Here is a 26,181-nt window from a genome sequence, read left to right on the forward strand (position 1 = left end):
TTTGAAGGTTCAAGCTGATTTAACTACTATGGCTTCTAATCTTGATACTTTGTTAAGTGCTATGGCAGTTAGTATGAAACGAAAGTATGACAAGTACTGGGGGAGGATTGAGAAGCTGAATATGTTGACATTTATTGCCAATATCCTTGATCCAAAGTATAAATTAGAGGTTGTGGATCGTGGTATCAAATTTGTGTACACTTCAAGTTAGGCTGAAAAAATGATAAAGTTCATGATAAATACTTTGGCACAGCTGTATGCTTTTTATAAACAACAACAACAACAACCATCTCAATCATCTCAAGCTCAACCATCTCAATCTCAGTCTCAACCATCTTAGCTTGTTATCAATTCCACTAAAAAATCATTTCTTCAAGGGCAACTACAGCTTAGTGATGACATTGAAGAAGATGATCTTGAATACTACTTGAGTGATTGTCGTGAGAAGCTTGATCCTGCCTTTGATATTCTACAATGGTGGAAACATATTGGATTCAAGTATCAAATAGTTGCACGTATGGCAAAAGATGTATTGGCTGTTCAGATGTCTACAGTAGCACTAAATCAGCTTTTTCTACTGGGGGAAGAATTCTAGATTCATTTAGGATTTCCTTGTCCCCGAGGATGGTGGAAGCTTTGATTTGTTCTAAAAATTGGTATACTTGTGAGTCTGAAGAGCCTATTGTGCTTCGACAATACATGGATGAGATTGATGGTTTAGAGGCATGTGAACAAGTTTTGCCATGTATTTATTTACTTAATAACTTATGCTAATTGAAATATATTTTTATACATATATATTATAGCTTATTTGTATTAATTGAAGATTTGTCAGGTGATGGCTCGTGTATTACCTATGTACTTAAGAATCTTAGCAGTGGGTCTGGGAGCGGGAGTAGGACCTATAAGAACAGCTGAAATCTCAAGGTAACTAGTTGAATTCTAAGATTGTAGTTTAGTAGCTTTATTTCTCTTAAAAGTATTATGTAGCATGCGTCATACATTATAATTTTATTCTTTCTTTTGTCTTAGGAACAGGTGGTCATGGTTGCTTGATACAGGCCATGAAATGAATGCTAGATTTTGGATTGGACTTTGTTTTTCATTTACTCTTTTGAACTTGATTTATGTTGTAGTCAGCCAAGACTTAGATTTAATTTGTGTTGTAATGGACTCTGGACTTTGGACTTTAAGTTAAACTTTAATCATGTGTTGTGATTTGTGGTTGTAGGCTTTTGGTTTTAATTGTGTTGTGTCTTGAATTGGACAATAGACATTGGACTTTTGATAATATGTTGTGATTTGAGGTTATGCTTATGGACTTTTAATTGTTTCAAACTTTCAAATTTGTGAATGTAACTATGTTTATGTATTTATGTTTTAAAAAGGCACAAAATTGGATTCCAACAATCCAAATTTTTTAGTTTCTTTTAACTAAAACTTTCTCAAAAATTATTAAAAAAAAAAATCACTTCGGTTTGGTCGGCACAGTCCAACACGGTCGGTTTTTTTTTTTTTCTGTAATAGGTTTGTTTGGTCGGTTTTTGAATTGTACCAATCCAAACCGAAAACTAAATTCTGGATTTAATAATATGAAAAAACTGCCCAAACTGACCGATGCTCAGACCTAATCTAGGTAGGAATGTGCTGAATCTATTATTATGTTTGATACTCGATGGGCTGGAATGGACTATTTTTTTAAAATAAAAATAATAAAAATATAGATATTTTAAAATAATAATTTTATTTAAAATAAATATTTTTTTACCAAAAAATGATTTAAGTAATTATTTAAAATTATAATATTAATATTTTTAATTTAATTATTAAAAATATTATATATAAATTGAAAAAGAATAAAATAAAAAAAATGTTTACATAAAAAATCCACTCTTTAAAAAAAAGCCAACTTATATCTTAGGTGAGATAAATAATCAAGATAGAATTTTCAATTAGTCTCACTCTCTCCCAATCCCTTGAGGCACCAAACTTGAGAATCGGATATATTATCCCAATCTTAGTCCCTATCCCCATCAAAGACGAGGCCTTGGAAAATCTTCAAAATGCATTAACTATGCAAAACTACAAATCAGTTTCGTTGAATGTACTTTTAATTAGTTAGCATGTGAGGGATTTGATTTGATTTTAGGTTTTATACTTTTTTGGACTCAATGTTTTGTTTTATTATCTGTTTGGACCTTGTGTTTTGACAAAAAAAATTTTGGACCCTGTGTTTTGTAAAATGGTTCAAATAGACCTCTATACCCAATTTTGATGAAGCTCTAAACCTAATTTTGATGAAGGATAAATTGAATATAATAACACAGTTGTTAGGAAAAATGATTTTATTTTTGTTTTAAATTGTTAGTTTGGTGAATTATTTGTAATTTTAACTTAGAAAATTTTGACCAAAATCGAGTTTAGGGTTCTATTTGAACCATTTTACAAAACACGGGGTCCAAAAAAGCATTTGTTAAAACACAAGGTCCAGACAAATAATTGGACAAAATACAGTGTCCAAAAAATTATAACTCTTTGATTTTATTTGATTTATTCTTATTATTATTATTATTTATGAAAGTCACCCTCTTAAGCGAAGGGACACACTAAAATTAAGAAAGATACACAAGTAACATAAAACTCAAACCCAAAACAAAGAGACGGAACAAGGCAATCTAAAAAACAGCAGACAAGAGAGAGAATATAATTAAAACAAGAAAATAGTTTACAAAAAGAAATTAAATCATCATGAACGATCTTGAGAATACTCAGGCTTCTGAATCTTAAATATCTCAGTTTCACTCGTGTATTTAGTTACTCCAATCTGTAATTCGTAAGTTTAATTAAGTGCAACTATCGTAACAATTTTCTTTAATAAATGTATAATTAATTTAAATAAATAGTATTTTTCCCATGAACTATTATCACTATCACATCGGATTTACAATGTTGAAATTTTTCTCATATTATACACATTATTGAAACGTGGGACTTCTCGTTTCGTTTTGGATGTCTAACATAATATGAAGTAACATTCTTTCCAATGATGTGTGTTGTACCATAATTTTAACACGAGTCCTTCACTCAGCTCGGGTACAGCTGGCAAATAAATATGCGGAGAAATAGCCAAGGAAATGATATATGTTTATTATTCACGTAAGCAACTCCGATGTTAGGTGTCCTGGTTTAACCCGAGCTACAGACATGAAGGTTGTGAAGCACGAGCTCATGACATTCATCTAGCTGCTGAAGTACGAGCTCGAAGAGAAATCTAGCTCGTGATGATTCGAATATACTGCGGACCCGCAGATCCCCAAAGACTCGGGGTACTCTTATACGCTTATTTATGACCAGTCTGTCATATTTAATGTCCCAGATATTAGGAGACCGTTTATTTTATGATAAAATCATATCCCAATATAAATGGGAATTGTTTGTATTAAATGTAATAAATATGTAAATTAGTGATTGACTCACGCGGTTACCAAAACCTGTCCATGGAATTTCTCTACAAATATTGAGAATATTGGACAAGGAAGGGGACGATTATTCTGTAATACTGAAACTCTGCCAAAATAGAGAGAGAAACAACAATAATGTAGGCTCGTGGACTAGGTGAATTTTAATCACTGAACCACGTAAAAAGATTTGTGTTCCTATGAATTCATTTCATATTTCGGTTTATTCTTAAGCACTAATCAACCTTATTATTTCTTAAATACACTATTGGTGAAAAATTGTGTCAACAGTTTGGTGCTTTCATTGAGAGGACGGAATTAGTGCTTTCATCAAAATCTCAGTCAAATCTCATCATGGTGGTCACTTGCTCAATGCACGACAATGAGATAGAACAGCATGGTGGGCAAAAGGCCCATCATACTGTTCTTTCAAACGAGTATGGCCCTAAAGTTCAGCAACATCCGGGAAAGCAACCGGTGGGTCATGGCGATACTTGGAGTTTAGTGTCATTGCCACCGAATCAAAACCCAGACTACTTAACTGCAGTTGAGTTGGAAAATATCCAGTTAAGAAGCCATCTTGCTAAGGAGAACAGACAAATTGAGGAGGTTTTGGCTCGGTTACCCCCTCTTGCAACCGACGTTAATGTCGAAAAAAGGCAAAGTGGGTATCATAACTCCCACAGGAATAACCGATCCAAACCAAGGCGGTCAATCAGAGCTGCCACCCCAAGTTCTGTGCCTACAGTGCGAGATCACCAAAATGCTCAACCTATTAGTGGCCGTCATAGGGGTCATCAGCACGTCAGTCAGTCGGTTAGAATCGCGACCCCAAGTTTGGTGCCTCCTTCACATGCGCGTGGGAATACCCATGACAACCCACGAGGGGGAGCTGGGATAGGCTCACAGAGACAGAATGTTCCAGCTAACCCTCATGCGTCACAATCGGATTGTCAGGTGCAGAGAGCCAGAAATAATGGCACAGAACAGAGGCGGGCTAATTTAGTTCTCCCTGATGGGACAAGGATTGCCTCGCCAGTAAGGTATCCCCCCTAACCTATTAGACACCCAACACCACCTCAGCCTACACGGGACATTCTTGCTTATGAAGATAGTAGGAGAAACCCTCCTCCGTCTGCCCATACCTATGTCCCACGGACACGTGTTGAAAATCCAGATCCTCGGCCTCAACCACGAGCTGTAAGCTTTGCAAATGGAAGTTATTGGACTGAAAGTCATCGAAGTGTTAGGTCCGAGGGCGATCTAAGAAATCATCTAAGTTTGGCAAAAAGCCCTCAATACGATTCACAACCTGGTCTGCGTGATCGCCTAAATTCGTAGAGAAGAAATTCAGCTCGAGATGAGAATGTTAGTCACACTCATCAAGAAGGAGGTTCTTCCATAGTACGTGATAATGGAAATGCCCCACCAAACCAAGCTCAAGCTTGGATGGACAACAACCCATCAAACGCATACGACAGGATAGGAGCTGTTGAAAACCCCAAAACAACCTAGGGACTAAGGACCAAACCCTCAAGAGGTTAGCTCAGATGGAGGAGCAAATGAAGAAGCTTCTATCTGAAAAAGACAAAGACGATTGTGACTCAGAGGACGAGCTCGAGATTTTCGCTCCAAATATTGCGGCGGCCACATATCCGGTGGGCTTCAGAATGCCACACTTGTCAAAGTTTGATGGAGATGGGGATCTGTTTGATCACCTAGGGATGTTTAATACCATGATGATGGCCCACAATGTCGGACCCGATCTAAGGTGCATTTTATTCCCCTCAACTCTGATTGGGCCAGCCAGGCAGTGGTTTAAACAATACAAGAGGCATTCAATTAGCTCGTGGAAGAAGTTTTTTGCTGATTTCAAGAGAGCATTCAGGGCTTCCCAGACAGCTTGGATTAAGGCTGATTCATTGGCTAATGTAAAGCAACAACCTAGCGAACCGTTGAAGGTAAATCTAAGTAGGTTTGCCAATTTCGCTACACGAGCTAGGGATGTCGACGATAGCTCCAAGCTCATGGAAATGAGGACAGGAATCCTTGTTGGAGGCGATTTGTGGCAAGAACTACAAAGAAAAGGAGCTAATAGTGTGGACGAGTTCTTGTTACGAGCTCAAAGATGGGTTAACCTAGAAGAGGCACGAGCTTTTGTCACAGGAACCAGCCAGAATCCTGTCCAGCCCGTTGGAGCGGTAACGGATGTTGCAGCTACGGCTCAAACCATTACCCATAATAACCAAGGGGGAAATAATAAGAGGAAGGGAAATGGTGAGGACAACCAGAGTGGAACAAAGAAAAATAAGTCCGGGGAAAAATTCAAGCCTATTTATGCAACCTATACCGACCTCACGGATACTAGGGAGTGCATCTTTCTAGCCAATTCTATTTGCCTTCCATGGAAGAAGCCAGAACCACTGAAAAACCAAAGAGTGAAGATAGATACTTCAAAGTTCTGCCGATTTCACAATGATATCGGTCACAACATTGATGACTATAGACAACTGAAGGATGAGATCGAGACCCTTATCAGGGCAGGAACTTTGGCCCAATACGCTCGAAATCGAGTGGTCCCTAGTCAGCCCACTAGACAAAACCCTTCATCAGCTCCTGAAGCTCCAATGAATCAAGCCGGAGCTCAAGCGAATCAGGACAATCCTCTTCCGATAATAGGGGGAGATATAGCTACCATTTTGGGAGGACCCCATCTGGCAGGCACGAGCAGAGGTGCCCAGAAGAGGTACATTAACGAACTAAAATCCCATAACGGAGTGGAGTTTGTCCTGGAACAACGGTTATCAAAACAACAGCGATCAGAAAAACAACCAATCATATTTACAAAAGAGGATGCTAGTCACGTCCAATTCCCACATAATGATCCTTTAGTCATAACCGTTCAACTTGCCAATCGAAGAGTACGGAGGACACTAGTAGATAACAGGAGTTCTGTGAATTTGCTTTTCAGGTCTACCTTGGAAAAGATGGGGTTGTCTGTGACAGAACTGAAGGCGACCTCAATGATTCTGTACGGATTTTCTGGTGAAGGATCAGCAGCCATCGGGACGATAGAGTTAGTGGTAACATTGGGAGAAGGCTCGCGAACTGTCTCCAAGTTACTCAAGTTCGTTGTGATCGATTGTCTAGCTGCATACAACGCAATCTTGGGCCGACCTGCGTTGATGGAATTTGAAGTCATAACCTTTCTCCGCCACCTACCCCTCAGCTGCGGGGATATGCACCATCAGAGGCGATCAGCTCGTTGCCAGGGAATGCTATAGCATTTCTATGAAGGGAAAATCATAACCCGGGCAGCAAGCTATGGCCATAAGTGACAGAGGTGAGGAGTCCTAGGAAGTGGAAGACACTTATGGGGCGGAAGAACCCCAAGAAGCAAAAGATAGCGACGTCGTCCCACACGATGACATCGACCCACGAATGAGCGAGGACAGGTCAGAGCTCCAGGCCATTGAAGAGCTCGAGGAAGTAAGTATAGATCCCAAAGACGCTTCAAGAGTTGTTAAGATTGGAAAAAACCTTGATGATGAAAGGAAGAAGGAGCTGCTCAATTTATTACAAGAGAATCTGGATGTTTTTGCCTGGTCACATGAAGACGTGGTGGGAATAAGCCCGAGTGTAATCATGCACACTATAAACTTGGACAAGAACATGCCTACAAAATCCCAAAAACAGAGGCATTTGGGAACAATCCGAGTTGAAGCATTGGAGGAAGAAGTAGCTCGACTGTTAAAGTGTGGGTTTATTCGTGAAGCAAAATACCCGATCTGAGTTGCCAATCCCGTGCTGGTCCCAAAACCAAATGGGAAATGGAGGACCTGCATCGATTTCTCCAATCTGAACAAAGCTTGCCCCAAGGATTGCTTCCCACTGCCAAGGATTGATTAGTTGGTAGATGCCACGGTAGGTCACGAGCTCATGTCCTTTATGGATGCGTATTTTGGATATAACCAGATCGCAATGAATCCTGCGGACCAAGAACATACTAGCTTTATGACCCCAACTAACGTATATTGTTATAAAGTCATGCCCTTCGGGCTGAAGAATGCCGGAGCTACCTATCAGCGATTAGTCAAAAAAATGTTTGTTTATCAGATCGGGAGGAATATGAAAGTGTATGTCAACGATATGCTTGTCAAATCCAAGGCGGTCGGTAACCATGTTTCTTATCTGAAAGAATGTTTTGAGAACTTAAGGAGGTATGGTATGAGGCTGAATCCCCAGAAGTGTACTTTCAGAGTAGCATCGAGAAAATATCTGGGGTTTATAGTCAATACGAGGGGGATAGAGGCAAATCCTGATAAAGTCAGATCACTGTTAGAAATGCCCTCGCCCAGGTCACGCAAAGAAGTTCAAAGCCTGATTGGAAGGGTGGCAGCTTTGAATCGTTTTATTTTGAAATGCACTGGCAAGTGCTTGCCATTTTACAACTTGCTAAGGGGAAATATGTTTGGAGAGCCTCTATTCCTTTATTTGGCCGTAACAAAAAATACAGTCAGTGTTGGTTAGTTCGAGAAGAAGACCGTGCTAAAAAAACTGGTGTACTATATAAGCAAGAGACTTTTCGGAGTTGAATCACGATATCCACTGATAGAAAAGATGGCCTTCTATCTGATATTGGCTTCCAGGAAGCTCCAACCATACTTCCAGTCCCATTCAATCAACGTCATGACCGACCAACCTTTAAGGTAGGTATTGCAAAAACCTGAAATGTCGGGACGTCTTTTAAAATGGGCAGTTGAACTCAGCTAGTTCAAGATATTGTACGTGCCACGGACCTCCATCAAGAGTCAGACCCTTGTTGATTTTATGGCTGAATGCACCAGATTTCAAGAGGAGCTTTTAAGGGAACTGATGCAAGAGTTGTGGAAAATATTCGTAGATGGATCATCGAACGAGAACGGATCAAGAGCTAGGATCATATTAATCTCCCCAGAAGAGTATCGATTCCATACAACTCTAAGATTCGGATTCGAAGCGTTTAACAACGAAGCCGAATACAAGGCCTTACTAGCTGGATTGAGAGTGGCAAAGGAGCTCAAAGCAAATGTCGTCCAGTGTTATAGTGATTCTCAGCTCGTGATTAATCAGGTGTTGGGGGAATATCAAGCTCGAGGCACCAAGATGGAGGCTTACCCAACTAAGGTGAATGGGGAACTATCCGAATTTGAGTATAGTACTGTTGAACATATACCTCGCGAGCAGAACTCTAATGTTGACGCTTTGGCAAGGCTTCCCACCACCAAGGAAGCTGAGACTTTGAATGTAGTGTTAGTGGAGTTCTTGGAGAGTTCGAGCGTGACAGAAAAAATGATAGAGGTTGAGATGATCAACACAAGACCAACTTGGATGACCCCCATAATAGAATACCTGACAACGAGAAGGCTACTTGAGGAAACAAAGGATGCAAGAAAAGTACTTTATCAAGCTCTGAGGTATGTGATAGTGGATGGTACATTATACCGACGTGGTCATTCATTGCCTCTCCTACGGTGTGTTCTACTTGAGGAAGATAAAAACATATTGCAAGAAGTGCATGAAGGCTTTTGTGGAGATCATGCTAAGGGGAAAAACCTAGCACTAAAAATACTGAGGCAGGGCTAGTTTTGGCCCACTTTAACAAAAGACTCGATCTCGTATGTTCAGAAATGCAACAAATGCCAGCGTTTCACCATAGTTGTCCAAGCTGCTCCAGTCGAGCTAACGATGATCTCATCCCCGTGGCCATTTGTGGTGTGGGGAATCGACCTAATAGGGTCCCTACCAATGGGCAATGGAGGAGTTCAGTACGCGGTGGTGACAGTCGACTATTTCACGAAGTGGGTAGAGGCCGAGCCTTTGGCAACCATCACTTCAAAGAGAGTCCTAGACTTTGTGGTGAAGAATATTGTATGTCAATTTGGGCTTCCTAAAAAGATCGTGTCAGACAATGGGACCCAATTCGAGAATGATCTCTTCACTCACTTCTGTGAAAAATACGGCGTTATTAAGAGTTTCTCCTCAGTAGCATATCCGCAGGCCAATGGGCAAGTCGAGGTTGTGAACAAAACCCTAAAGGCGAGCCTTAAGAAAAGGTTAGACGAAGCCAAAGGAGTATGGTCCAAACAGCTCCCGCAAGTACTTTGGGCATACCAAACTTCTCACAGAACCTCCACGGGTCACACTCCTTTCTCCTTGACTTTTGGAAGCGAGGCCGTCCTTCTAGTCGAAGCTATGGTAACCACTCACAGGAAAAAGACATTTAGCCAAAAACGAAATGACGAATTACTTAACGCATCTCTCGACCTGATTGAAGAGAAACGAGAAGACTCGCAATTACAGCTCGCCCATTATCAACAAAAAATCACTCGTTACTTTAATTATAAAGTCAAGAGATGTAGTTTTGGATTAGGCGACTTGGTTCTCCGAAGGGTCTTTCTGGCGAATAAGGATCCCAAGGACGACCTTTTAGGCCCGAACTGGGAAGGACTATATTAGTAATGGAAGACACCGGAGCTGTCGAGCTCGTGCCTTTCCCCTTAGCAGGGGATTTTGAGACATTTCCTGCTACCGGAGGGGTCTACTTCGTAAACCAGGGCTTCTTCACAACAGGACCCGAGCCGGTTTTCCCAGCCTGGAAAGCAGTACAGAGGTCAAGAGCTCCGGTTTATTCCATCTCTTCACCTAAAAAGAACAAGAGGGGATTAGTTCTCAAATAAAGTAAAAAACATACAATTAGAAAATAAATAAAGATCCTACCCTCCGAGCTGGCGAAGGAGTCTATTATCACGAACGTCGCCCTTGGGGTTACTGGAGGAGAATGATAGTTTACGACTTGTATTTCTTGGATCCTAGGAGGTTCAGGTTCCGATTCTACCTCGGGGCTAGACTCATCTACGTACTGCCTAAATCCAGGGGCAAAGGCGTCTTGGAGCAGAGAAGGTCAGCTCCTATGGTTGGTCCCATACTCCTCAAAGATGGTGGACCTAACATTTAAGGTATTATCGACAACAATAAGGCCCTTAGGGTAACTACTGTCATGACACACCACCAAGTGGTCTACACACTGGAACAAGGTGATATTACGGTTTGGGTTGTTAGGATGACGATGGACGAGCTGATTTGGGTTAAATCTAACTAACCTAAAATCGGCAACAGCCCTATCTAGTTCCCTTAAAGGATATTGGTTACCTTGGCCAGAGGGGTCGGCTACTGCCCCTGACACATCTCGTTCTAAATCAGGTTCCTGAATAGCCTCAGGAACCCGCCTCTTTCGCACAAGAGGCACGTCATCCTCTTCCTTGTCCTTGCCTTCGATGGTCGGCAAGGCATTTTCATGAGAGGGTGGGAGCTTGTGGATTACTAAGAGGGTAGACCAGGTCTGTAAGGACAACGTCTGTCCTTCACCAATCAATTGGCACGCCAACATCGTGACGTCATTCACGATCTGGCGGTAATCCTTCTCCCTGGGGGGCAGCCCAGATAATTTTTCGTACTGACCCCCCAGGGTCACGGACTTCGCCTTCCTCACAAATATGGTTGCACGAATAATAAACTCAATTAATACATGTATAATGGAAATACCTTGGAAAGAATAAAATATCACGAGCTGAGGTCATAGAATAAAGAACTTACGAGGACGATTGAAGTATTTGTGTTCATAGTTTCGGAACTCGTTCGACATAAAGAACAAGTCTTTATAGTCGTTGGGGTGGCTTGGGAGCTCGATGACCGGAGCAAAATTGGGGAACTTGGTGAGGTAGTAGAAACTTTCACCTCGACCTCTTTGTTTCGGGCTGGCTTTGAGGCAAAAGAAGTATAATATATCTGTCAAAGTGCGCACCTCCCACTCATGCTTCAAAAATAGGTATTTCAGCCCCGCCAAAAGCCTATAAGAGTTTCAGGGGAGCTGAAATGGAGCCAACTTCAAGAAATTCAAAAAATCCGCGAAGTATTGGTCCAAGGGAAGGAAGGCACCTACCTTCAAGTGTTCGTCACTCCAAGCCAAAAAAATTGTCCTAGAGAGGGGAACAGCTCCTTTCCCCTTCAAAAGCAGGTCAGGCGATGAGAACTCCGGTCCCGACCTCGATATTGTGGCTCAACATAATCTTTTCCAACCTCCCTTGAGTGCTTATCTTGGATACGATTCGTTCCGCCTTGAAGAAGGCATTGGGGTCTACCACCACCTCTTTCTCCACCACTGGACCGAAGTGGGGAATAAGGGACTCAGGGGTGACCTCCTTCCCTTTTATCTTTTGTTGAGTAGACGAGCTAGGGGCATTCTTCTTGGCTACATTCTTTTTGGGAGCCATCAAATCGCCTAATGAACAGAACGACCTAATTAGTAGGCAACCTAAGAGTTTTTAAATGTTATAGCGCGGAAGTGCAGAGGGGAATGTTTTGTTTTTGAGGTACGAGCTGAGTTAGCCTCGGCCCCATCGCATGATGTCATGTTCTACCCTAAGTTACACACCTTAGTTTCCTAACAGACCCCTGATATTTAGGGATCCGTGTGTCAGAATATCAGGCCACTACTTTCCTTGGGAGGCGGTTTAGTGCAAAACCACCCAAGTAGTGTGACCCCTAAGCAACCTGGTTTGGACCCTAAAAACTTTTCATCTTCTATATTCTGAATAGGTATTTTGTAAATTTTCTATAGATTACCCAACTTTACCCAGAAATTACCAAGTTTTATGAATATCGTAGTTCCGAAGGTATCTTAGGACCTATTCATTAAATCTAGGTTGAATCCTATTTGCTAAAAACATCTGGGGAATAACCTAATATTGACTACGGTGAAGTACGGGTGAGTATGGTGAAGAAAAAAAAAACACAGTAAAAGAAAATTTTCTTTAAAACCAAAAAATGAGGCACTTAAACTATGTTCTTCGATAAAAGGAAGTAGACTTTGCGGGGGAAATTTCTTGGAAGGCTCCTGAGTAACTGGGTGCAACGAACGGTTTTTTGGGTTTTTCTGAGAAAGAAGAAGGATTCTGAAATATAGAAGAGAGGGAATATAGGAAAATTTCAAATGGAAGGTGGTGAAACCTGAAAATTGTCTATCCTATTTATACGTAAGCGACATAAATTAATTTGAGCCATTCGATTTGGTTAGTACAAGATCCAAAGGCCATGGTTAAAAAGACAAAACGACGACAAAAAGGTGACAAGACAATTATTGTAGGCCTCGAAACTTGAACAGACGCCAATTGTGGTATACCACGTGTCCAATAATCGAGTAGTGGGTAGGCATGGTTTAATGCAATAAAAGTCTAAAAGTCCCTAATGTGTAGGTTAGAAGATGACAACATGAACCAGGAGCAGGGACTTGGGGGGCAAATGTTGTACCCTAATTTCATCACGAGTCCTTCACTCAACTCAGGTACAGCTGGCAAATAAATATGCGGAGAAATAGCCAAGGAAATGATATTTGTTTATTATTCACTTAAGCAACTCCGATGTTAGGTGTCCTGGGTTTAACCCAAGGTACAGACATGAAGGTTGTGAAGCACGAGCTCATGATATTCATCTGGCTGCTAAAGTACGAGCTCGAAGAGATATCCAGCTCGTGATGATTCAAATGTAATGCGTACCTGCGGATCCCCAAAGACTTAGGTACTTTTATACGCTTATTTATGACCAGCCTATCATATTTAATGTCCTAGATATTAGGAGACCGCTTATTTTATGATCAAATCATATCCCAGTATAAATGGGAATTATTTGTAATAAATATGTAAATTTGTGATTGATTCACGCGGTTACCCAAACCTGTCCATGGAGTTTCTCTATAAATACTGAGAATATTGGACAGGGAAGGGGACGATTATTTTGTAATACTGAAACTCTGCCAAAATAGAGAGAGAAACAACAATAATGTAGACTCGTGGACTAGGTGGATTTTAACCACTGAACCACATAAAAAGATTTGTGTTCCTGTGAATTCATTTCATATTTCAGTTTATTCTTAAGCACTAATCAACCTTATTATTTCTTAAATACACTGTTGGTGAAAAACTGCGTCAACAATGTGGCATTGCCATACCAATACTGCGTATAGAATAATTAACAATTTTTCTCTCCCCGAACTTTGACACTAACAAATCGTGCCCCTTTATTAAAAAAAATGATAATTAAATCATTAAAATATTATTTTAAAAGATTAAGAAAATTTGTTCGTCTATGTTGTGTTCTCTGACTGTCCATCTCGTTGCAAAATTTGGGGTGGCTTGAGAAGGATAAAGCGAATCTAGTGAAAAAGAAAAAGAGGACAACGCCAACGACGAAAGGGAAATAACTTAGATTTAGGTTTATTTTATGTTGGAAAAGAAAAGGAAATGTAAAAAACATAGTTATCATTTATTAATTGGATTTTGAATTGTCTATTATTTTTTTATTTGAAAATTTTAGTATTTTTTTTCAAAATTATTTATTTTTTATTTTTAAGAAAAAAAATTAAATTAAATTTTCAATCAAAGAAGCATAATTTGGTAGTGGTCATAGTTTGGAGACAAAATTGTTAATTATTCTATACATGTCATTGCCACACCAACAACTAAAATATTAGGTCATCATTTCATTAGTGAACTAGGATGAAATTTAACAGAAATCTCACTTTTCAATCACATCTATAGATTGGGAAGAATTTTTAACATCACAAACATTCAGGAGCACAATTTGAATCGATATTAGTTTGAAGTCAAAAATACTATTTATTCATTAATTTATAAGCATGTGAAAATAATCACACAACATTTGGGACCAATAGATTAATGGTCAAATGAAACTTTTAAGAACCAACAAACAACAAAGACTTTTCGGTCAAAATAGTTATTGTCCGAGGAGTAAGAATTAAAAAAAATGGAGACCAAGTCGATGGTTGTACTGGCCATGGTAAGCCCTTTATAAAGTTGAGTGACTATTTATATATTTATATAGAAGAGAACACCAAATATATGACGTGACACTCTAAAATTGTTCTAAAGTACTTATTTATTTTCTAATTTTTTCATATTTTTAATTATTTTTTTTCAAATTTATGATTATTAATTAATAATTAAAGAAAAATAAAAATATCTAATTATAATATATATATATATAAAAGAGAACACTAGGAGATGATGTATCGCTCCAAAATTGCTCAAAAGCACTCTTTCTATTTTCTAATTGACTATAAAACTATTTTTTTTTGTTACAACTTCGCTTAAAAGGCTAGAAGAATGAATGATTGACATTCTGATCAATGAATTCTAATTCATATTTCCAAATTTAATTTATTTACGTGTTAATAATAACACAATTCTCTCAGGTATATCTTCAATGATTAATGTTTGTTAATCTTTAAAGTTTTTATTTTAAAGTATTAATCTTTATATTCGAACATCTTCATCTTATTTTTCTATTATGTTTTAGATATTGTCAGATGTTTATGTGGTGTGGGTGATATTAAGATTATTGGAGGTGGTTGGCAAAAAAATAGAGACATCAAAGTTTTAACAAATTAGTGAGTATAAGTTAATCGATAAAAATAATATTACAAATATTTATATATGTTTGTTATTGTAGTTTATTTTTTTCTAAATGTCCTATTTTATTTTGTTTTTTTTGCATGGAAGAAGAAGATGTGACACTCTCTAATTCTAATCTTCTATTTTATAGTTTTTTCTAATTTTTTATTTAACATTTAAAAAAAAAACTCACATGGTTTACAAACCAATGTGGGTATTATACATTTAAGGGTTTATGTTGACGTGGTTCTTCGCCAACAGATAATTATACGAATAAACGGGATAGATTAGTGCTAAATAGTGAACCGTAATATGTAAATATTTATATTCCAAACTGGCGAAATTAGTATGGTGGGAAGGTTATCACTCCTTTCTTTTTAGGTGGTTCGAAGGTTAAAATCCCTCTAGTTCACCAGTCAATATTATTGATATCTCTCGAGTATTCCTTACAGGGTGTTTCTTTACAATCAAAACGCCAACCCCTTGCAACGCCCAGGGTCTCCATATTTATAGGGAGAGGATATCTGAGTGTTGGTAAAGGGGGTCATCCCGTGACCTTCTTACCCATCATGTCACCTTTGTGACACTTATGATTAATTCCTAAAACCTGACAATGAAGTGTTGTCTAATCAATGGGTAAGGGGGATAATGGGTCGCATGGCCCAAACCAATCGTGGGGTGCCTGAACACGCATGTTTATGCTGCGTGTCCCGAGAATTCAGGAATGGAGTAGACATGTGATGCCTGATATGCACACGTTTACATTGCGTGGTTGACTTCACAAATGGTCGGGGGTGCCAGATCTATGCCGCACCTCGAGCTTGATGTAGCGCCAGCTCGTGATATCCATACTGTTGACCCGATGCCTTCGAGTATACTTGCTAACCCTTTGATTAGCTCGGGCTAAAGAGGTGGAGACTCGTAAAAGCAGCTCTAGGTAGACAGTTTCCACGTAGCAGATTGAATTATGCCATTTTCCAGCTCGCTAATAACTCGTGGATATTTAGGGCGTACATTTGCCCCCCAAGCCCCTGCTCATGACACGTAACGTCACCTATGGCCACAGTGTGGGCTTTTAGGCTTCTTTTTCGACTCTTCATGTCCCGCCTATTGTGCTGGTATCGGACACGTGGAGCATCGTGGTTGGTGACGGTCCGGCTTCCAAGAATCGCATTAAATGGCCTAGCCTATCTTCGGCCGCGTTTTGTCTTTCGAGTTGTGACCCTCATATCTTGCATTAAGGCGATCGAACGGTCCTCGCTCCTTTGCCTTTTACGTATATATAAGGTTGGCCACCTTTCGCATGAGCCACCCTTTATCTGAAAAAAAATTCCTCATCTTCTCTCTTCTTTAGCCTCAGAAGCCTTTTTCCTTCCGGTTATTGTTCCAGAGGTCTCTACGTTCCAGATACAAGGGTTTCTCCGTGACTCCAGTTCTAAAGGCTCCACCAGGATTCTGACTCCTACGCCTTTTGCGATTTTCACACAGCAAAATACTCTATAAGTCCTCTGCCTATTGTACGTTTAGATGTTTCCGTTTCTCTTGTTTAGGTAAACTTCTTTCTTAGTCGCACATTGTAGGTTGTTTTTTCTTTTTGGCTGGTGTTTTGTGCGTAGGTTTTTATCCTAGGGGTATCGACCATATGAGAATATGTTTAGGAATGTGACGCATAGGACAAGATAACTCTAGGGTGACTTTTCTGGGTAACCTTTTGAAATGCCTGTTTGGAGAGGGGAAGGCGATAGGTTTCTGGGGTGCAAAACCGGGTAGCTTAGGGGTCACGTTTCCCAGGCGGTTTTGCTTTTTGAAACTTTCCCTCCAAGGCAAGCATTATCCTGACCCTCCTGACCAATCGGGGACCCGTTGGGAACATAGGCGCGTGTTCGTAGAACCGCGTGGCCTCATGCACCGCGGGCTGAGATTACCTCAGCCCGTGTAAGGAAAATCATTTCTCGCGCTAGATTCCCTTTCCTATTTTTAGGTCGCCTTTCTAAACTTTCTTCATCTTTGTTCGTTAGGCGACCAGATGGGACCCAGGAAGAACATGCCCCAAAAGAGCGCCGCCAGCTCGTCATCCCAGCAGGCCAGCAAGGGGAAGGAGGTGGTAGCGGAATCCCCTGTCCCCGACTTCGGTCCCACCGTGGAGAAAGAGGTCGAGGTGGGACCTGACGCCTTCTTCGAGGCTGAGAGGATTGTCTCGAAGGTTACAACTCAGGGGAAGGTCAACAAAATCCTGCTATCCCACAACATCGAAATAGGGACAGGCGCTCTTGTTGCCCGACCTTCCCTCGAGGGCCAGCGGAGCCGCACACCGCTCGACGAGGAGTTCGCGGCCTGGAGCGATGAACACCTCAAGGCCGGGGCCTTTCTTCCTCTAGACCAGTACTTTGCAGACTTCCTGAACTTCGTGAAGCTGGCCCCCTTTCAACTCCCCCCTAACTCCTACTGCCTGTTAGCGGGGCTGAGGTATCTGTTCCTGAAGCAGGAATGGGAGGTCCCTACACCGGCAAATATTCTCTATTTCTTCTGCCTCAAAGCCAGCCCGGATCAATGGGGGCGAGGCGACGGGTTCTATTACTTGACCCATTTTCCCAACTCTGCCGCAGTCATCGAGCTGCCCAGCCACCCCAACGACTTCAAGGACTAGTTCTTTATGTCGACGGGGTTTCGCGACTGCGAACACCACTACTTCAACCGTCCTCATAAGTTCTTTCTATCCTCAGCTCGCAAAATCGTCGCTGACTTGTTTCTTTCCATGCGTATTGACTTGAATACCATCGTGCAGCTATTTTTGCGGGGACGGCTAAATCGATGACCCTCGGGGGTCAATATGAAACTTTGACGGGGCTCCCTCCAAGCGATAAAGCCGCACTTTAAGAGCCAAGCTACTTCCTCCTCTAGGGCCTCAGCTCGGGTCATTCCTAGGCGCCTTTGTTTCTGGGACTTTGCAGGCACGTTTTTATCCAAGTGGAGGGTGTGCATGATGATGCTCGGGCAGATCCCTACCATGTCTCAATGAGACCAGGCGAACACATCTAGATTTTCTTGTAGAAACCTAATCAACTCTGCCTTCCTTTCGCTACATAGGTTTTTCCCGAGCTTTACCACCTTCGAGAGGTCTTGTGGGTCGATATTCACCTCCTCGAGCTCTTCGATGGCCTGGAGCTCGGATCTATCCTCGCCTATTCTGGGGTTGATATCATTATTTAAGATGATACTCTCCCCTCTGGCATTATGAGGTTTTTCTTTCTCAGGAATAGGTACAATTTCCTGAGATTCCTCACTCCCACCCTGGATGGTCATCGTCTGCTGCCCGGGTCTTGACTTTCCCTTCATAGAAATGCTATAGCATTTCCTGGCAGTGAGCTGATCACCTTGGACCGTGCATATCCCCATGGAAGAGGGGAGTTTTAGTGCGAGGTGGCGGATGGAGGATATGGCTTCAAATGTTGTCAATGTAGGTCGGCCCAGAATAGCATTGTATGCGGCGGGACAATCGATGACCACAAACTCGAGGAGTTTTAAGACAGTCCGGGGTCCCTCTCCCAAGGTAATCACCAACTCGATTGTTCCTATTGCTGCCGACCCTTCTCTGGAAAATCCATATAGCATCATGGAGGTGGCTTTTAACTCGGTGACAGATAAACCCATCTTTTCCAGCGTAGACCGGAATAGCAGGTTCACCGAACTCCCATTATCGACCAGTATCCTCCTAACTCTCCGGTTGGCGAGCTGGGCGGCTATGACCAGAGGGTCGTTATGGGGGAACTAGACGTGACTAGCATCTTCCTCGGTGAATATGATTGGTTGCCTCTCCAGTCGTTGCTGTTTGGGTAGATGCTGCTCTGGGACGAACTCCACTTCCTTATGAGCCTTCAATTCATTGACATATCTCTTATGGGCACCTCTGCTCGTGCTGGTCAGATGGGGGCCTCCGGAGATCGTGGAGATCTCTCCTCCTATCACAGGAGGAGGGGTGTCCTGATTTATCCGGGGCCCGAGCTGACTTATCGGAGCTTCTGAAGCCACTTGACCGACGGGTACTCTATTCCGCGCATACTGAGCCAAGGGTCTGCTCTGATGAGAGTCTCGATCTCATCCTTCAAATGCCTACAATCGTCAGTGTTGTGGCCAATGTCGTTGTGGAATCGACAAAACATGGAGGGGTCCCGCTTGGCCTTCTGGTGCTTCAAAGGCTCCGGCTTCTTCCAGGGGAGGTGAGCAGAGTTTGCTAGGAAAATGTTCTCCCTAGTGTTTGTGAGCTCGGTGTAAGTCGCGTAGACTGGTTTAAAATTTTCCATGGGCTTGTTCTTCTTGGGTCATGTTGGCCGCCCTCGCTGCTCCCTTTTCTCTTGCCTCCACCCAATTGGTTATTCTGTGTAACAGTTTGAGTCATTTTCACAACATCCGTTCCCACTCCAGCGGGCTAATCAGGGGCTTGGCTGCTTCCCGCGACCGATGCTCGCGCCTCCTCCAGGTTTATCCATCCCTGGGCCTTGTTTAGGAATTCATCCACAGTGCTGACACATTTTCTCTATATCTCTTTCTAGAGTCCGCCTCCAACGAGGATCCCAGTCCTCAAGACCATAAGCTTGGAACTATCGTCCGCGTCCCTGTCTCGAGCCGTGACGTTTGTGAATCTACTCAGGTAAGCTTTCAAAGGTTCCTCGGGCTGCTGCTTTACGTTTTCCAGGGTGTCGGCTTTGACGCGGGCAGCCTGAGAAGCTCGGAATGCCCTCTTGAAGTCGGCAGAAAAGGTTTTCCATGAGCTGATGGACTGCTTTTTATTCTGCTTGAACCATTGCTTGGCCGGCCCAGTCAAGGTGGAAGGAAATATCAAACACCTTAGCTCGGGACCGATGTTGTGGGCCATCATCAGGGTGCCAAATGATCCGACGGGTCTCCGTCTCCATCGAACTTGGACAAGTGGGGCATACGGAAACCAGGTTGATACACCGTGGCTGCTATGCTAGGGGCGAAGAGCTCGAGTTCATCCCCCGAGTCATACTCATCTTTTTCCTTTTCCGATAAGAGCTTCTTCATCAGCTCCTCCATCTGAGCTAGTCGCTCTAGGGTTTGGTCATTACTTCCTTGGTTGTTCTAGGGCTGTTCAACAGCTCCAGTTCCATTGTAAGCGTTAGGCGGGTTATTGTCCCTCCTAGCTTGAGCTAGGTTAGGTGGGACATTCCCATTGTCACATACTTCCAATAGACCCTCCCCTTAGTGAGCACGACTACCATTTCTAGCTGGATCTCCTCTCTGAGAGTTGAGGCGATCTCGAAGGTTGGCCCGAGGGGTGGCCCGAGGGCTTTGAGCCGAACTCAAACGATGGCACAGGTCTTTGCCGAACATGCCACTTCAATGACTCCCGGTCCAGTAACTCCCATTTGAAAAACTCGAAGCCCGCCGCTGAGGGTGAGGACCCGAGATTTCCTCGTGCGCATGGCTGCGACGGGAAGGACCAGTGGAAGGAGGATTTCTCCTGCTGCTCCCATGAGCCGGAATGTCTCGGACTGGACGGGGAGGAGATGGGTATCTTATTGGTGACAGGGGATGCCTGACTGGTGACGCGATCCTAGTCCCGTCTGGGCGGATCAAGCTAGGTCACAGCCGCTCCACTCTACCATTCCACGCGTCCTGCGCTCGGTGGTCTGACCGTGGTGCAAGACGGCTGGCCGGGGCAGGCTGTCTTCACGAGCCTTCCCCGGATCTCCTCTGCGAGCTTCCTCGGGCCCTCCTGTGTGCGTTTGAGGGTGGAATTGAGCTAGGAGTTGAGGTCCGGACCGATTGGCTGAATTGCTGATTGGCCCTAGGAAATTCCTCAAACACAGTTTCCTGGTGGTGGTGTGACATGGGAGTAGAATTCGGAGTCGAGGTTCTGACCGACTGGCTGGGCCTAGATCGATTATCCCGGCGGGACTTATGAGTCCCACTATGCCTCTTTGCGATGTTAGCGTAGGTTGTAAGAGGGGGTAACCGGGCCAAGATCTCTTCGATTTGCTTGTTTGCTTTTGATAGCTGACTTCTCAACTATGCGTTTTCCATCTCTATCGCCGTGTAGAAATCCGGGTTCAGATTTGGCTGCTGGGGAGCCGAACTTCCGGTGTCGTCCTGGCCCATTGGCTGCTTTCCCGGTCTCTGCTGAACCTCGGGGTTTTGTTCATCGGATATGGCGGCATGGTGGGCCTCCTGCCCATCACGTTGATCTGCTTCATTACCATGCCTCGAACGAGTAACCACCACGGTTAGGTTTCTGCAATAGCACCAATCTAAATCCTCTCAATGAAAGCACCAAACTGTTGACGCAGTTCTTCGCCAACAGATAATTATACGAATAAACTGGATGGATTAGTGCTAAATAGTGAACCGTAATATGTAAATATTTATATTCCAAACTGGCGAAATTAGTATGGTGGGAAGGTTATCACTCCTTTCTTTTTAGGTGGTTCGAAGGTTAAAATCCCTCTAGTTCACCAGTCAATATTATTGATATCTCTCGAGTATTCCTTACAGGGTGTTTCTTTACAATCAAAACGCCAACCCCTTGCAACGCCCAGGGTCTCCATATTTATAGGGAGAGGATATCTGAGTGTTGGTAAAGGGGGTCATCCCGTGACCTTCTTACCCATCATGTCACCTTTGTGACACTTATGATTAATTCCTAAAACCTGACAATGAAGTGTTGTCTAATCAATGGGTAAGGGGGATAATGGGTCGCATGGCCCAAACCAATCATGGGGTGCCTGAACACGCATGTTTATGCTGCGTGTCCCGAGAATTCAGGAATGGAGTAGACATGTGATGCCTGATATGCACACGTTTACATTGCGTGGTTGACTTCACAAATGGTCGGGGGTGCCAGATCTATGCCGCACCTCGAGCTTGATGTAGCGCCAGCTCGTGATATCCATACTGTTGACCCGATGCCTTCGAGTATACTTGCTAACCCTTTGATTAGCTCGGGCTAAAGAGGTGGAGACTCGTAAAAGCAGCTCTAGGTAGACAGTTTCCACGTAGCAGATTGAATTATGCCATTTTCCAGCTCGCTAATAACTCGTGGATATTTAGGACGTACATATTATACTTTTTTAGACCTGTGTGTTTGCCTGATTACCTATTTGGATCCTATGTTTTGACAAATTATTTTTTGGACTCTGTGTTTTGTAAAATGGTTCAAATAGGCCCTTAAACCTGATTTTGATGAACAAAAAATTGAATATAACAACACAGTTCTCAGGCAGAATGAATGTATTTTGTTCTGAGTTGTTAGTTTGATTAATTATTTGTGATTTTAGTTCAAAAAACTTTGATCAAAATCAGGTTTAGGGGTCTATTTGAACTATTTTAGAAAACACAAGGTCCAAAAAATAATTTGTCAAAACACAGAGTCCAAACAGATGATGAGACAAAACACAGGATCTAAAAATGTATAAACCCTACATTTAATCTATAAATAGATCACTTTGATTTAACTCAATCTTCCCCAAATACCAACTAATTATATATATATTGAGATTATTAAATTTAATATATTACTTATATTTTACATATTTAATTTTTGTAGCATATATTTTTATATCAATTCAATTTGTAAATTTATATTGAAAAAAATGATATTATCTTTCTATTTCTATATATAAATATATTTCATTAAGATAAAATATCCATAAAAAGTAATAGTACTATTATAAAATAGAATAAATAATATTTTTCCCCCTCAACTTTTTTTGTGCCCCTAAAATATACAGTCTCTTAAAAATTTCTCCTTGAATTATTGATACTATAAGATTGTGCCCCCTGTTACGATTTACATAAAATAATTAGTATTTTTTCCCCTAAAACTTTGGCAACTACCAAATTGTGCCCCATTTAATTATAAAAATAAAAAATGTATATTTTTCTATTTGTTCTTAAAATATTTAAGAAAAATTATTAAAAAAAATCAATAAAAGACTCCTTTTAAATACATTTAAGTTTTTTAAAAAATTAATAGAAAAACTAAAATTTTACAATTAAAAAAAAACATATTCCGTTCTTCTTTATTATTTTTTATTAATTTTTCTAATTACTTTCTACTCTCTCATTCCCCCCCTACCCTTAAAATTATTCTAAAAATTAAATATATAAAAAATATTATAAATTTAAAATGTACTAACTTTAAAAGAAATATATAAAACTTAATTAATTAAAAATATTTGGTAAAAGTGAAAGAATAGAAAATAATTATAAAAATATATTAAAAAAGAATGAAGAAGAAGAATAAAAGAATATGTGTTTTTTTATTTGTAACAATTTAGTTTTTCTTTTAAAAAATATTTTCAAACTTAAATGTATTTAAAATGAATTTTAAATCATTTTAGTCTTTTATTGAATTTTTTTAATAATTTTTCTTTAATTTTTTAAGAACTAATAGAAAAATAGATTTTAAAATTTTTATAATTAAAGGGAAAATAATTTGGTAGTTGTCAAAGTTCGGGGGACAAAAATACTAATTATTTTATGCAAATCGTAATAGGGGGCACGATCTAATAGTATCAATAGTTCATGGAGAAATTTTAACTAGCCGTATATTTTAAGGGGAACAATCTAGTAGCGTCAAAAGTTAAAGGAGCAAAAATGTTATTTATTCTATAAAAAAATATTATTATTGTTCTTGCTATTATTATTAATATTTTCATTATTTTTATTATAATATGGAAAACAATTATAATAATAGGGGGTGTGACACTCTAAATTTTTCCAAACCACTCTATCTTTATTTTCTTATTTTTTTATTCTACTTTTTCTAATTTATGATTATTAATTAAAAGAAAAATATCTATAAAAATCTATATCAATATCTATTTATATGATTGCTTTTTATTTAAACCTCAACAGATTTACAAAATAAATGTTAACGTCGTATATAATTTAAATTTAAACTCTAATTTGATTTGTTTGTTTTTATTTTATTTTAAATGGATTTGAACTTTTTATTTAAATGATATATATAATTTATCAATACGTCCAAGAAGATGATGTGAGATTCTAAACTTGCAATGAATCACTCTATTTATTTTCTTATTCTTTTATTTAACTTTTTTTAAAATATATATTTTTAAACTAATTTTTTAAATTAATATATATAATAATAATCGTAATTAATTTTATTTTGACAAAACACAAGATCCAAAAATTAATTTTTTTTAAAAAATAAAGGATCTAGACAGGTAATTAAATACATGTGGTTCAAAAAAATCTATCTATATATACCTATTTTTAACGTTTTCACAAAACTCAAGTTCCAAAAGTTAATTTTTTAAACTAAAACAATTTTTTAGTCATTTATTTTACCATTTTAAAAATAAAGTATCCAAATAAGTAATCAAGCGAAATACACTTTGTTCAAATAATATATCCATATTTACATATTTTTAACATTTTGACAAAACAAGAGATGCAAAAATTAATTTTCTAAAATAAATGGTCTAAATAAGTAATTGAATACACGTGGTTCAAATAATCTACCTATATATACCTATTTTTTATGTTTTATCAAAACAGGAGTTCCAAAAATTAATTTTTTTGAAATAAAGGGTCTACCCAGGTAATCGACTAAAATAAAATGTTTAAAATGGTGTGAACTCTTACACAAAATATATATTATATAAATAATTTTAAACATTTTGAATGCATACATGGTCCAAAAATTAATTTTTAAAAATAAAATATCAAAAAGAGTAATCGGTTAATCAATTTATCTATTTCTATTTTTAATCATTTGACAAAATATGAAGTATAAAAATTAATTTTTATTAGTAAATGATAATGTGCGAAAATAACTATTACAAAATAGTAGAGGAACGGCCTATATTTTTTAGTTCTTTATTATAAAAAAAAAAAAACCAGTCCAATTCTTGTCATTATGAAGTTCAGTCTACATCAACTTGGCTAAATTGTACTATATTTAATTTTAATTTATTTGAAAAACTAAACGCTAATATATCGTGGATTCCAACTTGAAATTAATAATAATATATTATCTCCTTACGTATACCCCACGCCCACGGTCTCTAGCTGGGCATTGAACAATACCTCATAAGTCATAACTACGCCCATGTCGCACAAAACAATAATGGTGCTTGCAAGTTGGTCGGAACTTCTGTCCAGAAATATTGCTTCGGTGCTCATGTGATAACTCTCTTTATTTCTGTTATAGTAAGTTACACATTTATAACATAGTCTAATTTTTTAAATAGCAGAAATTTCCCCAATTCAATTTATAACTAAATCTTACTGTAACAAGTTAAAGTATATGGTCGAAATTAAACAAACAAAGGGGAAGAATATCACTAATTAATTATAAAGAGAAAATTATAAAATGTATGAGGTATTGAACTATAAAATGTAGAAAATTATAAAATGTTAAAGAGAATATCACATTTGGATCGAATTAATTATAAAATGTATTAAACAAAAACTCTGAATTTTATTCATTAATATGTTTCAATAAATAGAAAATAAATATGTTTTAGATTATGTTATAAGGTATTTTGACCTTACACAGGCTCGACTGATGCGTTGTCTTTGGGAAAGGTGTGATCTGCTTATGCAAAGCTAGACCAGGCCAAACAGCTCTTGCAACCAAAGGTTTGAAACATCCTGAACATTATTATTTGCACTGAATGCAAACGTTTTCATTAATTGTTGTAATTATTCACTCAGGGAACAAATATGTAACAAACACTTTAATGAATATACACTTGTGATGTTTATCTTGTTTGGGTATCTCAGGTAAAAGCATGTGTAAGGAGATTTTATTTTTGGAAGTTAATAAAATTTTATTTTTCTTCCAATTGAATATCTAGACTGTTGTTTTGAATAATTTATATATAAATATAAAAAAATTAATATTTATTTATGAGAGTATGATCTTGTATGAGTATGAGATGATTAAGATCATAAATAATGAATAGAATAGTCAACTTATTCAAGTAAGACATCTTTAATGAATAGTTGCTTGTATGGTTTGCTAAGTATTTTTTTGAATGCATGAGATCTAGATTCAGAATACTTATGTGGATAGACATCTTAGTGAATGTACTTTTTATAATTATATTATATATGACAAGAGCGATATAAATTAATTTATTTATAAACTTACCATTTGTCATAAAGACTTAATTCATATCAACATGATCATCATATGTAGATCAGCCTGAATCTTGAGTAGTCAT

This window comes from Humulus lupulus, chromosome 1 (genome assembly GCF_963169125.1).
Source record: "Humulus lupulus chromosome 1, drHumLupu1.1, whole genome shotgun sequence".
Lineage (NCBI taxonomy): Eukaryota > Viridiplantae > Streptophyta > Magnoliopsida > Rosales > Cannabaceae > Humulus > Humulus lupulus.